Source organism: Tigriopus californicus, chromosome 7, assembly GCF_007210705.1.
Source record: "Tigriopus californicus strain San Diego chromosome 7, Tcal_SD_v2.1, whole genome shotgun sequence".
Taxonomy (NCBI): domain Eukaryota; kingdom Metazoa; phylum Arthropoda; class Copepoda; order Harpacticoida; family Harpacticidae; genus Tigriopus; species Tigriopus californicus.
Window position 1 is genome coordinate 5,204,950 of NC_081446.1, and position 11,976 is coordinate 5,216,925.

Below are 11,976 nucleotides of genomic sequence, written 5' to 3' on the forward strand. Positions count from 1 at the left end.
TCAGAGTGGCTCTGACCAAGAGCCGCGGCCGATTTGCCGGGAAGCTCGTTCTCAGTCCATATTTCTAGAAGTCCGTGGTTCGGCCCAGGCCTACAGCTGTTGACATTCCTGTCCATTGAGGAACAGCCAGGCTGGCACCTACCCAGATGCATTTTTCCGGCCTGCCTTTAAAAAAATGACGAAGACGGTTAAGTAACGACGTAATCGGGTGACCTTGAAAACCGATGGGCTGACAACGTGGAGAGCCTAGGCAATTTGAGAGTCAAGCGTCGAGACATTGGCGTTTAGGAAGCCCGACAAATCCGATGCAAAGTTCACTATGACGTACGTGCTGCGTTCTTATTGGTCTCAGGCCAGCCCCAGGATCCAGGCCTTGAGGCCTGAGGGAGAGCCCCGATCGTGGGAAATTGGCCATAAGGCGAAGGTGGACGAGGATCTCATTGCGAGCTCAGGCGCCTTTTATCAATACGGGTATCATGTGGGCTTCAATCCTTCAATCTGAATAGGAAAGCTGGTTTGGGGATAGATGACCAGTCCTGAGCTCGGATTTCCTTTACTGGTTGAGCTTGGAGCATCATGTTTTCCGCTACTAATCAACGAATTCCTCGGAAATGGCCACATTTTTATTTCAGGCAAACAAAGCTCGGCTGACTCTCGTGTCCATCGATCACAGGCCTACATTCCTTTCAAATGTCAAATTCTTCATAGAGTAGGTCGGCCAGCGTCGTGGACGTGGGCGTGGCCCAGTGTGGTTTTCAACCATCAGGAAAAATATGGCGGGTAGATTCGTGCTTTTGTAGCCCAAGGCATAATAATGATGCGCACCTGATCGACATTTGGAAGGTTTTTCTAATAATGGACGCTAGCTCAATCAAACTGAAACATCATGTACTGAGAGCCAATTTTCATTCGCTTCTTCGCTCGACATGCTTCAACTGAACTGAAGAGTGGCACTGGTGCACCAACAACTTCACACGTGTTGGCGATTTCAAATCGTCCACGGGGATGCTGAGCCACACACGCTTTAAAGAATTTCCAGTCTCTTGCATTTATGAACGGTGACAAATATTTGGCAAATATTCAACAACGCCCAGGTGCATACTCTACGATCCAGCTCGAATATATAGACCTGGTCAGTACAGTCAAACGACGCTCTTATTTTGATTGCCCCTTGCGTAGATCGATTATGAAAATCCGCAAAAATAATGGCAAGTGAAGGCTCAACAACATTTTTTGTCGTCCTGGCGGTTCTCGAAAGACCCGTACGTGACATTTTGGACCTTAATGCTATAGTTGAATAATTATAAATGTGTGGCTGTTCAGTGCTAAAAGTGACAAAGCAAAATGAAAAGAAAAATAAAGATAATGTCCCAGAAGCAGAGTGGGCATTTCATTTTTGGACACTTTTGTCCACCCCTGTCCCAAAATAAGGTGAATTGTCCAAAAATGTCCCAAAATACGAAACTTTAAAACTACAAATCTAAAGGGAATTCTGCTTGAAACCTATCTTTTACTTCAAAAGTAGCTAATTAATGGTTCCAAAAGCAAAATAAGTCTTTGAAACCTTTGCCATATACCTCTAACATGCCCCAAAAAGATATTTGAAAAACAAGTACTTTACTCTTTTTATCCTACCCTACACATCACCCGGAGTTAAACCTCCCTCTAATAGAATACAGCTGGTGCAAAGCAATCAAAAATTGGAATAGATAAATATTATATTCTGGTTATATAGCTTCAATTATTCAACATTTTTTTTTTAACTTTCTGCAGCAATATTTTTGTTTACAATCATCAGTCATTTGGGATTTCCTATTAAACAGAGCAAATACCAAAAATTGAACATCTTACCCAATTGGCACCTAATAATGACATATTTTTTTCTATATTTATGGTTTTTCTTCCATAAGCAAGTTACTTAAAGTATTGATAGGCAAGTTTTTTAGCTTTTCAAGGGTGTACAACTTTTAGCATCCATATCATTCAAATAAGGAGAAAAAGTGAGTACGGTTGCCACTAGGTTGAAAGGCAATATTGTTCTCCTACCCACCATTGGGTCAAACACGCCCAACTGTGGTTCTTATTTGAACAACCCCGTTTCTAGGGCAAAGTTTTCTCATTGCGCTCTTCCCTTCTTTTATTCACTGTTACTGAAAGTGAAGACAGGGATCGTTCGAAATACACATGTTTTAAGCAAATTTGCAAGACATTCTTGCACAACGACATTCAGAGGAACACCATGTGTCTCTACTTGCTATCATTATTAGTTTTGATATTCCTTTATGATCCATTATTTATGTTTACTAACATGGCTTTTCAGACGTTGCAAATTCGTTTTTGGTGATTTGACTTTTCATCTCTAACGTTGACGTTCTGGGCATTACGGATATGATAATAACGAAGTTCCACATTCCAAGTCTTATCTGTGAGAGTGTGGCGCCATAATTCCGCTGTGAAGCATAGTTTCATCGACACATTGTGTGAAATTCAGTGTCGTGTAATGCTAGTGCCCTGCATTAGAATATTAGCCATGACTGTTCAATAAGCCATTTTCTGCAATGAGATAAAACGTCCTGAGGCGAATTCTTGGAGATGGTTAACTCTTCTTGTCTCATCTCTCATTTTTCATCAATCCTCATCAAGTTTCAAGGGAAACGCTCAAACGTTCCTTGGTACTTGATCTACCTTGCAAAATCATAAAGAACACTTTTGATCTTAATCTTTTATTAAATTCTTGCACAGATTAAACATCTGCTTGCCTAAATATTACTAACATTTGTTTGGAAATTTACGTCTACACTTATGGTACATTTAGACAACCCCTGTTTTGACACATATTGTGGTCACATATGGCTTTCAAATTAGCTACACCACACAAAGTGTATCACATTAGTTAGGGACTCTGCTTTAGTGTCCTTACATTAGTTCGACTGTACTGATGTTATCAGCAACTATATTTTAGCTTCCTAAAAAATATTCTAGTCTTTAAATCAACTATTGATTTATCAATATTCAAAGCAATAATATGTCATCACAAAAGTGTGTTTCTTCTAGAAACTTACAAGCTTCTTATATGTTAGTAAAATTTCAAAAGAAAAAAGTTTTTGTAGTCGTACATCCCAATTACATCCAAACACTTTTTTGTATGATGGCAAATGACATGATTTAGCAATACTGATACATAAATACCGGATGTCGAGGATAAGATTAGACAAAGTTATCGCTTTCACTTAGAATATCATAATTTTTTTTAGAAGATAATTTTGAGAGCTAAAATTCAAACATGTAATAGATTGAACTATGTTAAATTTACGTTATATTTTAACATTTTTTATTCAAAGCTTAGTTTTTGAAATAGGATCCTTTTTAAAGCAATGGCTTTAGCCAATCTGAGCCGAAAACGGTGAAAAAAAAGGGGTGGATTTTAGTTGGAGGGATGTTTTCCATGGAATTAATGTTTTTTAAGAAAGCTTAGACTTTATTAATTACTGATTCTATATACTGGTTAACATCTAGATTAGATAAAGAAATAACATGATGTGGGGTTTAAAAGTTATTCCTCGTCAATCCCCTTTTGCACAATTGTACTTACTTTTGGACACGCTCTGACCACTTTTATTCACTTTGGATACTTTGGACACCCTGGGGCACTTAAGTCCAAGAGTCAAGCTGATTCTCATAACTGCACACCGTGCCAAGTAGCCATATTATCTACTCCTACCTCGTCAGTTTAGAGTAACTGCATGCATTCAGATGGCCCTAATGGGTTGTAATCACCGAGGATGTTTGTTATTCACCGAAAAAGGGATAATCCAATGACTCAACTCGTTGCTCGTCCGCATGTTAGCCAAAAGTAAAATGGACGAACAAAATAATATTATCAGGGCAGAAGCGCTGAAATTACAGTAGATCGTTCCTTTTTCCACAAAATACCCGGGAAATTCCATTGAGCGTTTCAGCGACTTAAATAGTAGTGATGGGCTAAAATAAATTTTCAAAATCAGGATTGCCAGAAAGCTAGGAAAGTCAAAGCACCACCCTGTCCATATTGAGGTAAAAGGTTAGCTTTGGCCAAAAAAGGAACCCTGGTTTGAGCGAAGAAAAATCAGGGTTACTTTTTGTGACTAACTAACGGGTTTCCGATGTTCCGCTAGTGATGCCATAGGCTACTGAAAATGTTAATTGGTAGCCCTATTTGTAACCTCCCGTGATTATATATTTGATCCCATCAGTAATTCAGTATTGAATAACCCCTATGCCTCGACTTGGTGCGGGCAGCTCAGAGCATAGATTTTTCCATTATTATCTTTGTTTCTTTCGTGAAACGCCGAATATTATGCTTATGAAATAGTCTCAAAATATCCCAAGGCTTACTTGAGTTAGTGCAATGGGAAAAAATACAGTTTGGATGGGTATTGCACCAGATGTACAGTATGCACTGCATGTACATACAACGATTTTATAAGTGTGCTCGGCAGTTGTCTATGAATGCTGATGTTCATTATTTACTAATTATTCTTTATCTAATATGGATTGTTAATCAATAGCTTTCCATTTCCATGACATTCAGCAAACAAGGATTATTGTTATTTGCTCAACGGACAATAGCTGCTATTTGCGTGGCTTATCCGCTTCACCGCTTGTCCGCTTGACCCCTTCCAAGAACCAATTAGATTCTGTGTCGACCAAAATTCTCAACTCAGATTGGTTAAGGGATAAGGCAAAGCAGTCAAGCGGTCAAGGGGATAAGCCACGAAAATATCTGCTAATAACTCTTCACCATCATAGATAACTCCATGAATAGATTGATCAAGGGCGCTGCGATTGCATGTTTTCGTTTCAGCTGTCGCTGGGTTTCAAAAAGTTCCGTTCGTAGTCAAAATTCCAAGGGCAACTATGGTACAATTCTAAATGGTTGACGGTGCATGCAAATTCTGAGCTGAAATTCCTAATACGACCCCTTGCCGAGCAATTGCTCTCCTCTAGCACCCTTCAAAAAACAGATTAGAGAAACCTGTCCAACCGCAATTTTAACACCAAAACATTGAAGGGGCTATGATTGGGTTCCAATTGCAATTTTCATCCATGTGGTGGAAACACTTAACTGAAAGGCAAGGAACAAGCCTGGGTTCAGGCTGACCTCGAAAGGTGTCAGAATTATCTTGATTACGTAAAGGTGTAATCACGTCGCCCACATTGAAGCAAATTGTTGGGAGATTGAAACGAGATTCCGAATGCCTCATCATAGCGTTGCAATTTTGGATACATTTTGCTACGCTTTTGAGAAGCGTTCCTAAACATGGGCAATTGATAGAAAATGTGATTTGCTCTGCTAATGTCCCAATCTTTTGAACATGTTAGGTGTGTTATGCCCAAAAAGCATGTTTTTTTATTATCCTACCGCTCTTTCTACATGCCTATTTTTAAGAATCACAAGAAATTAAAAGAAAACAAGACTAACAAACGATTCATGGGAATGATTAAACTTGCCTAAAGGGAGATTTCACGAAGTGTGATTGTCACTTGCCACCCAGCGTCAGCTGACCTGAAATCATGCTCATCCAGTACCACTCCTGTGGAGCTTGAGCATTCTAGTTATTTGGTTTTCTATGTTCACCATGCAGTAAATCAAAGGGAAAAGTTATGATGCCGAAATGTTTGGACCACTTTTTGGTAGCAGTGGGTAACTAACTCCCTGTTTGATTCCTATCTCAATGTCAGAAATGGTCTTGATTTTACCCTTGCATGATTTAAAAGGTTTCTCAGAAGAGTTGTTGGTGTATTTATTGTGTTTGAAAGCTTAAGCCATAAGTTGTTCGTTGAATAATCGAGTGCGTTTCTCTAGAATTGGCACAGCTTCCAAAGACAAAAATAGGCTTTTAAATATGGCCATATGACAAAGCCTACTTTTTGAGCTTTTGTAAGAAGACGTTTAACAAACAATATGACTTAAGTCCTGGGTCCTTGTTTCTGGCCTTAGAGATAGTCCAGTTGCACGCTTTGCGCCTCTTGGCCAGGTGAGACTTGGAGAGGGCAGGATTGGCTTTGATTGTCCTGGTAAGTCCGGCCAAAAATCTTGGGGCGCATCTTTTGGCTTTAGATTGGTCTTGCAACTTCCTAGAGACATCTCCCCTCTCATTGAACGTCGTCACAACATTGTAAATTGTCCTACCGGCATACCCAGTGGACTTTATGATGGTGACACCACTGCTGCCGGCGTGGAGCAAGTCAAAGATGGTTGTTCTCTTTGACTGTTCCATTGTGCCTGTTTATTTTGCAACTGGCTTTTTGGAATTATTGTTGCTTTGTTTCCAAACTCGCGATATATTTAAGCCAAATAGCAAAAAGCTTTATTTTCAGGGCATTACTCATTCCTAAATAAAAGGAACGAATTACAGTTACAGTTACATTAGTCAAAAATAGAAATTCGTTACACAACCTTTACTCAAAAAAAATGTAATGGCGTTACTCGTTACAATTACTTTTACTAAAGTTTTACATGATCAATATTTTATGGTTTACCCCATCCAGACCATTCTTCTCAAAAGAAATGAAGTTTTTTAACTCAAGCAGCCCTAATGCGTAACATTTGAAGATTTCTTGTCAACATTTTTCAATAATGGGTCTTGGCATAATTGTTCTAGAGTATGGTATTGAATTCTTTGGGGAAAGTTCGGCCATTAAAAGTTTAGGCGTCCTTCAAAAGAGGGTTACGAGGTGGATAGTAGGAGCAAAATCGCACTCTCACACAAGTCATATTTTTAAAACTTGGATGATATTAAAGGTAAAAGATTTAGTAAAAGCAAACCAGCTGAAATTCATGTACAATTGCTATCGTGGTTACGTTCCACAAATAATAGACTCGCATGAATTTAAAGAGAAGAAAGGGGGCATTATTCGTTTTAACTTACCATTAGCGAGGTTGACTTGTTACCAACGACTTCCCATATACGCTTTTCCCAAGACTTGGAATCAATTCATTGCTGAGAAGAAGACGAAATTGGAAAACTTACCCACTACAAGCAAACGATGGATCGGATATGTCACTGAAATGATCACTGCCTCGTACTCAACTGGCTGTGCGGTTCCCAATTGTTATTCATTTCGGACATCTGAATAAGCCAGGCATTCTATTGTTGTTGTTTTTGGTATTTTGGGAAAGGTCACGGGGTTGACTGAGCAAGCTCTCTAAGTCGGACACCTTTCGTGGAACAAGGCGGAGGATTGCACAGTGGCATCAATCTAGTCAAGATCCCTCCATGAAAACAAGCCTTTTGGTTTATGGGGTGAACCTAGGGTTCTCAAATCTTTTTATTCCTTAACCATTTTTCGTCAATGTCTTCTTTTACTCCTCTACTACACACGAGACCCTAAATAAAGCATCATCATAATACTTTGAGGAGTTAAGATTGGGACCCTGGATGGGATAATGATTGTTAAAGGTTTGAAACAATGTTGCAAAATTCATGATGGAAAACAGTATTTGGCATTGTGAAGTCGGTAAAGCTTGTCTGTAAGAATGCCATCCCTTAAAAGAAGTGATGTGAGGAGGCTTTGGAAAGTTGAAGCATCATATTCAACCCAAGGAGACATTTTCCGTGGTTGAGTCCAACGGAATTAGATTGAGAAGATGTAAACACTAAAGTAGCAAATGCAACAAGATTCAAAACCAATAAAACCTTCAGAGCGGTTAAGAGCAAACACAGTTTTCAACCCTGACTTTCTTTGATCAAAATAAGCTAGATGGAATTAGTAAAAATGGCAATTCTGTTCAGCTTTAAGGTTCTTCAGCTGTCACGAGATAAACGAAAAATTTAAAGGCCATTCTGGAAGCTGAAAAAGGAACGAGTACCGAGTAATTCTTGTAGATTTTGGGTCGCTACAATTACACAATTTTAAAATGCAATGCAATTACAGTTCCTTTTTCGCGAAAGGAACGAATTACTGTCATTTCGTTACTAATGCCCTGTTTATTTTACTCATTGTAACGTGCGCCAATTCTAAAGACACACCCTGTTAATACCCTGATAAAGTGGAGCATCCAAAGAGTGGGTTCTCTCGTTTCTACTTTTTTTGGTTAAAAAATAAAAGACAGCACTCTCTGCCTCGGTCCAATGAGAAGACAATTACACCTCGTAATGGTGTAATAGTAACGACCCCCCCCCAAAAAAATCACACAAATACTCGTTCCGTTTCATTTTTTTTTCGTTTCATTCGTAGTAATTGAAGGAACCTTGAAGCTTTAGACGATTTTGAAAGAAGCTGCTTATTGCAGAAATATCAGAATGAGCAACAATAAGATAGGGTGTTTTGTTATGAATTACAATGTTTCCTGAACAAGAAAAGTCAAACGTAAATTTATGCTTGGTTTTTATCAACATTGAAAGTGTTCCTGGTTTTGAATCTTGTTGTAGTTGTTATGCGTCATAGCTCACGTTCACATCTCTATAATTTGAGCGGAGTTGTTAAGTTATTGGTTGGCACAATATCTTCGTTAGGCTGGAGCATGTTCACTTTTGTCAACTTTCCATGTTTCTATGACGTAGGGCACGAGATGTAAGTAGGAATGTTTTGAATGTTTAAGAATTTATGAAGCTGTTTTGCCAACATGACTTTTTGTGCCATGGCTACATACCTTCAGCAAGATTTTGTCTTTTTACAAGAAATCACCCCATCGGTCGCATTTCATTTATCAACATTTGACCAATCATGACAAAATATTCATTTTATGGTCCAGATGCGTTAAAGTATGGCTACAATGAGGTAGTAGTCGTGGACTGTTTTTTATTTAGATTTCAGAAAAAGTAATTGTAACGAGCACCCTGGTTGCATTATTGTCGAGGAATTCTGTAATCAATCACTCACTTTGATCAAAGAACGGGGATTGCGTTCCTTTTATTGAGGAATGACTAACGCCCACGTTATGTCCAAGCACTTGCCCTATTAGTTAACATTGAATGAACTCCGTTGATGCTAGCCTTGTTATTCGATCAGTGATTTTATTTGAAGTTCGCAGTGTCGTCCCTGATATCTAAGATATTTTATTCTTTTAGTGGCTATGTGTATCAATCTTCTGAATTTCGACACTTGACCTTAATGGAATTTCGCAAGTTTTCTGCACTCAAAAGATCGATAAGAAGGATAAGTCCCGACTTAAAATACTTTTATAAATATTCACAATCATAAGGCAACGAGATAGGACTCGAGTCCGGACTCGTCAAAAACAAAATCCTAGAATTTCGTAAGACGATTCTTTTTGCTAGACCTGACTCTATAGTGAAAGACTCGAGTCCGGCAAAAAGTCAAAATACGTATCAAAGAACTTATACGAGTACGAGTTTTACCGGACTCGCCCCAGCACTAGTAAGGAGTATGTACGTAGGTGTTGATACAGTAGCAGGATTCAAGCCAGGATTCATTCCCAGCAGCGGTAAGGCAGTCCGCAAAATATGTAAATCAACCAATCTACGTTTACATCATTATCTCTCATTTTGATAAGGAATTGAATCCTTGCTCATGAAAAGTATTTTCCCTCTAAATTAATCTTTTTTTTTGTTTTTTTTCTAATTTTGCTCAATTCAATTTTCTAAGTTGAAATATGTATTATGATAGATGTGCAATCTAACCTGAAACTTTTGGCATTTAGTGCGTGTACTTTGCATTTTAATTTGCACTTTTTGCCTAATTAGGCACAAAGTGATTTGATTTGATATGAATAGAAATTTTTGAAGATTATAACAACCACTTCTATTGTTCGAAGCTGCTTTTAGTTCTTATTTCAACTCTCTTTGTTATCTGCCTTGAACACTCAAACACTCATTTTTGGTAATCTTGAAGTATAATTTGTCTCGCGCCAATAATTTTTTCACTAAATTCATTACCTTTTCTAAGTCATGCCTAAAATTTCTCAAAGGGAAAATATTCTTCCCGAAGCACTTTCTCCAAATTTACTGCCGTGTAGGGATCAGGTTTGTATCTCTGTTTTCAATCTTCAAACTCGAAAAAGCGATAAAAATACAAAATTCAGATTCCCTTCACTATATACCGAACTGCTTGCAATTTTTTGTTGAGATCTTTGACTTTAAATCTACCATTGGTTTCTGTATCATAGAGATCGTGACTAATGTTATAAAAAATCGATTGGGAAGTGCCAACATTCAAATCCAGTGAGTCCAAATGTCTAGCGGTGTTGTCTTCCTGGATTGGTCCCAAAAAATTCTTCGACCGATTTTAGAATGAACAGCTTTGCATGTTGCGTACATACAAAACATCTCTCTGTAAGAATGAAACATTTCCATACTCTTTGCAATGCCTTAAGGGAGTTGCCTTTTCCCGAATAACTTGCTTCAGGTATCTTGACTGAAGGCCCCACAATGGTTGCAAGCAAGTCTTCATGCAAATCTGGGCTTGCTCTTTATTTTGTTTTTATTTCCTCTTGGCAAAGGGCATTTCAAATCTTACTCTCTTTTCCCCTTAGGCCCAGAAAATGTTCGGCCTCTCCACTCATCCAACCAACACCAACCCACCAACCCACCAACCAATCCACCAACCCCCTCAAGTGAAAAAGCCCAAGCAACACGAAGAAGCAGAGAAACCTACTTCTGAGTTTCGCAAGAATAGAGAGTACAGACAAAACAGCAGTGATGCCGAACCAGGAATTGTTCCACGTAATACATTTCACTCCCGAATACCATGTGCGAATCACTTTGAAATGCATTGAAAATCCCATTTTATCCCACTTCCAGCTTCTCTCTTACTCTTTTACTCTCTCTAGCTGTGGAATTGAAAATTTCCTTCTCAAAGTTTGTTCGCATGAATAACCATTTGATTTCCGGTGTTCTCCATCGGCATTGGTTTGGTTGAGATAGAATGAAAACCTTGACGATCATACCAAATGCAGACATTGTTTCAATTTGATACGAATTCTTTGAGCATCACACATCACTCTCCCTTTCGTTCCTCAGCGGGTTACTTTCTTGGCCATCCAATTTCGTTTCACAATACGAGGAAAATGTGGATCCAATCTCAGCAACAGGATTTACATAAATGATTTTTTCCCCTCTTTTCTTCGCTCTGCCTTTGTTGGAGATTGTTTCTGTCGAGTTTATTTCTGCTCGTATTCCATTCATTCGGATTGGATGGATCATTTCTTTAAAGACCAGACTAAAAGTAAGGCACGTATTTTCAGAGAATTTTAGCGATCCTCTATTCTTGTATCCAAGGTGGCCTAGAGAGAATATACATATATTGACAAGTGAAACTATTACTCATCACCCAAAACCAGGAGAACAATCCATCTTGGATGATGAACTAGGGATGGAACACGAAGTGAATAGATTTATCTCTTACGAAAGCCTATGCAAGGCTTCAAGCTATGGCTGTCTCAGTGGAAAAAAGGCTGAGCCTTCAGTCGCAATTGGGTTTGCCTGAGGTTGTCGTTTTCATTGGTATACGGTATGTCTGTTTCCAGAGAAAGGACTTAATGTCGCAACGTTGATCGTATAGCCAAAATCCACTTGGTCACTAGGGAAGGTATCAAACCCACATTGCAATGGCGTAACAATGGAGGGTGCCTGTTCTCTTTCTTTAGGGCTCTATTACCACGCCTTAAACATAAAAGGTGGTCTTGAAACACTCCCGGAACTCGAGAAGAGCCCTGCATAAGTTGTAATGCTCTGGTTGCCATAGTCGAGCTTGGTGGAATGGGAGATGAGGCTGGCTGGTTCTTTGGAACAAGTCGTTTGTTGGGCTTCATTCGTGGAACCGGTCCTCGTGTGGCTATATATGACATCCGGAATCCAGTTGAAACATGATCGAGAGGAGGTAGGGAAGATGAACCTTTCACGACAACGGGCGAAAGGTCATCATCATCATCATCATCTTAAGGGCGACATGTGACACTTACCAAGCGACCGACTGGAACGAGATTTAGATGGGACTGGCATTCTTTTTTCATCTTAGCTACAAAGATATAAC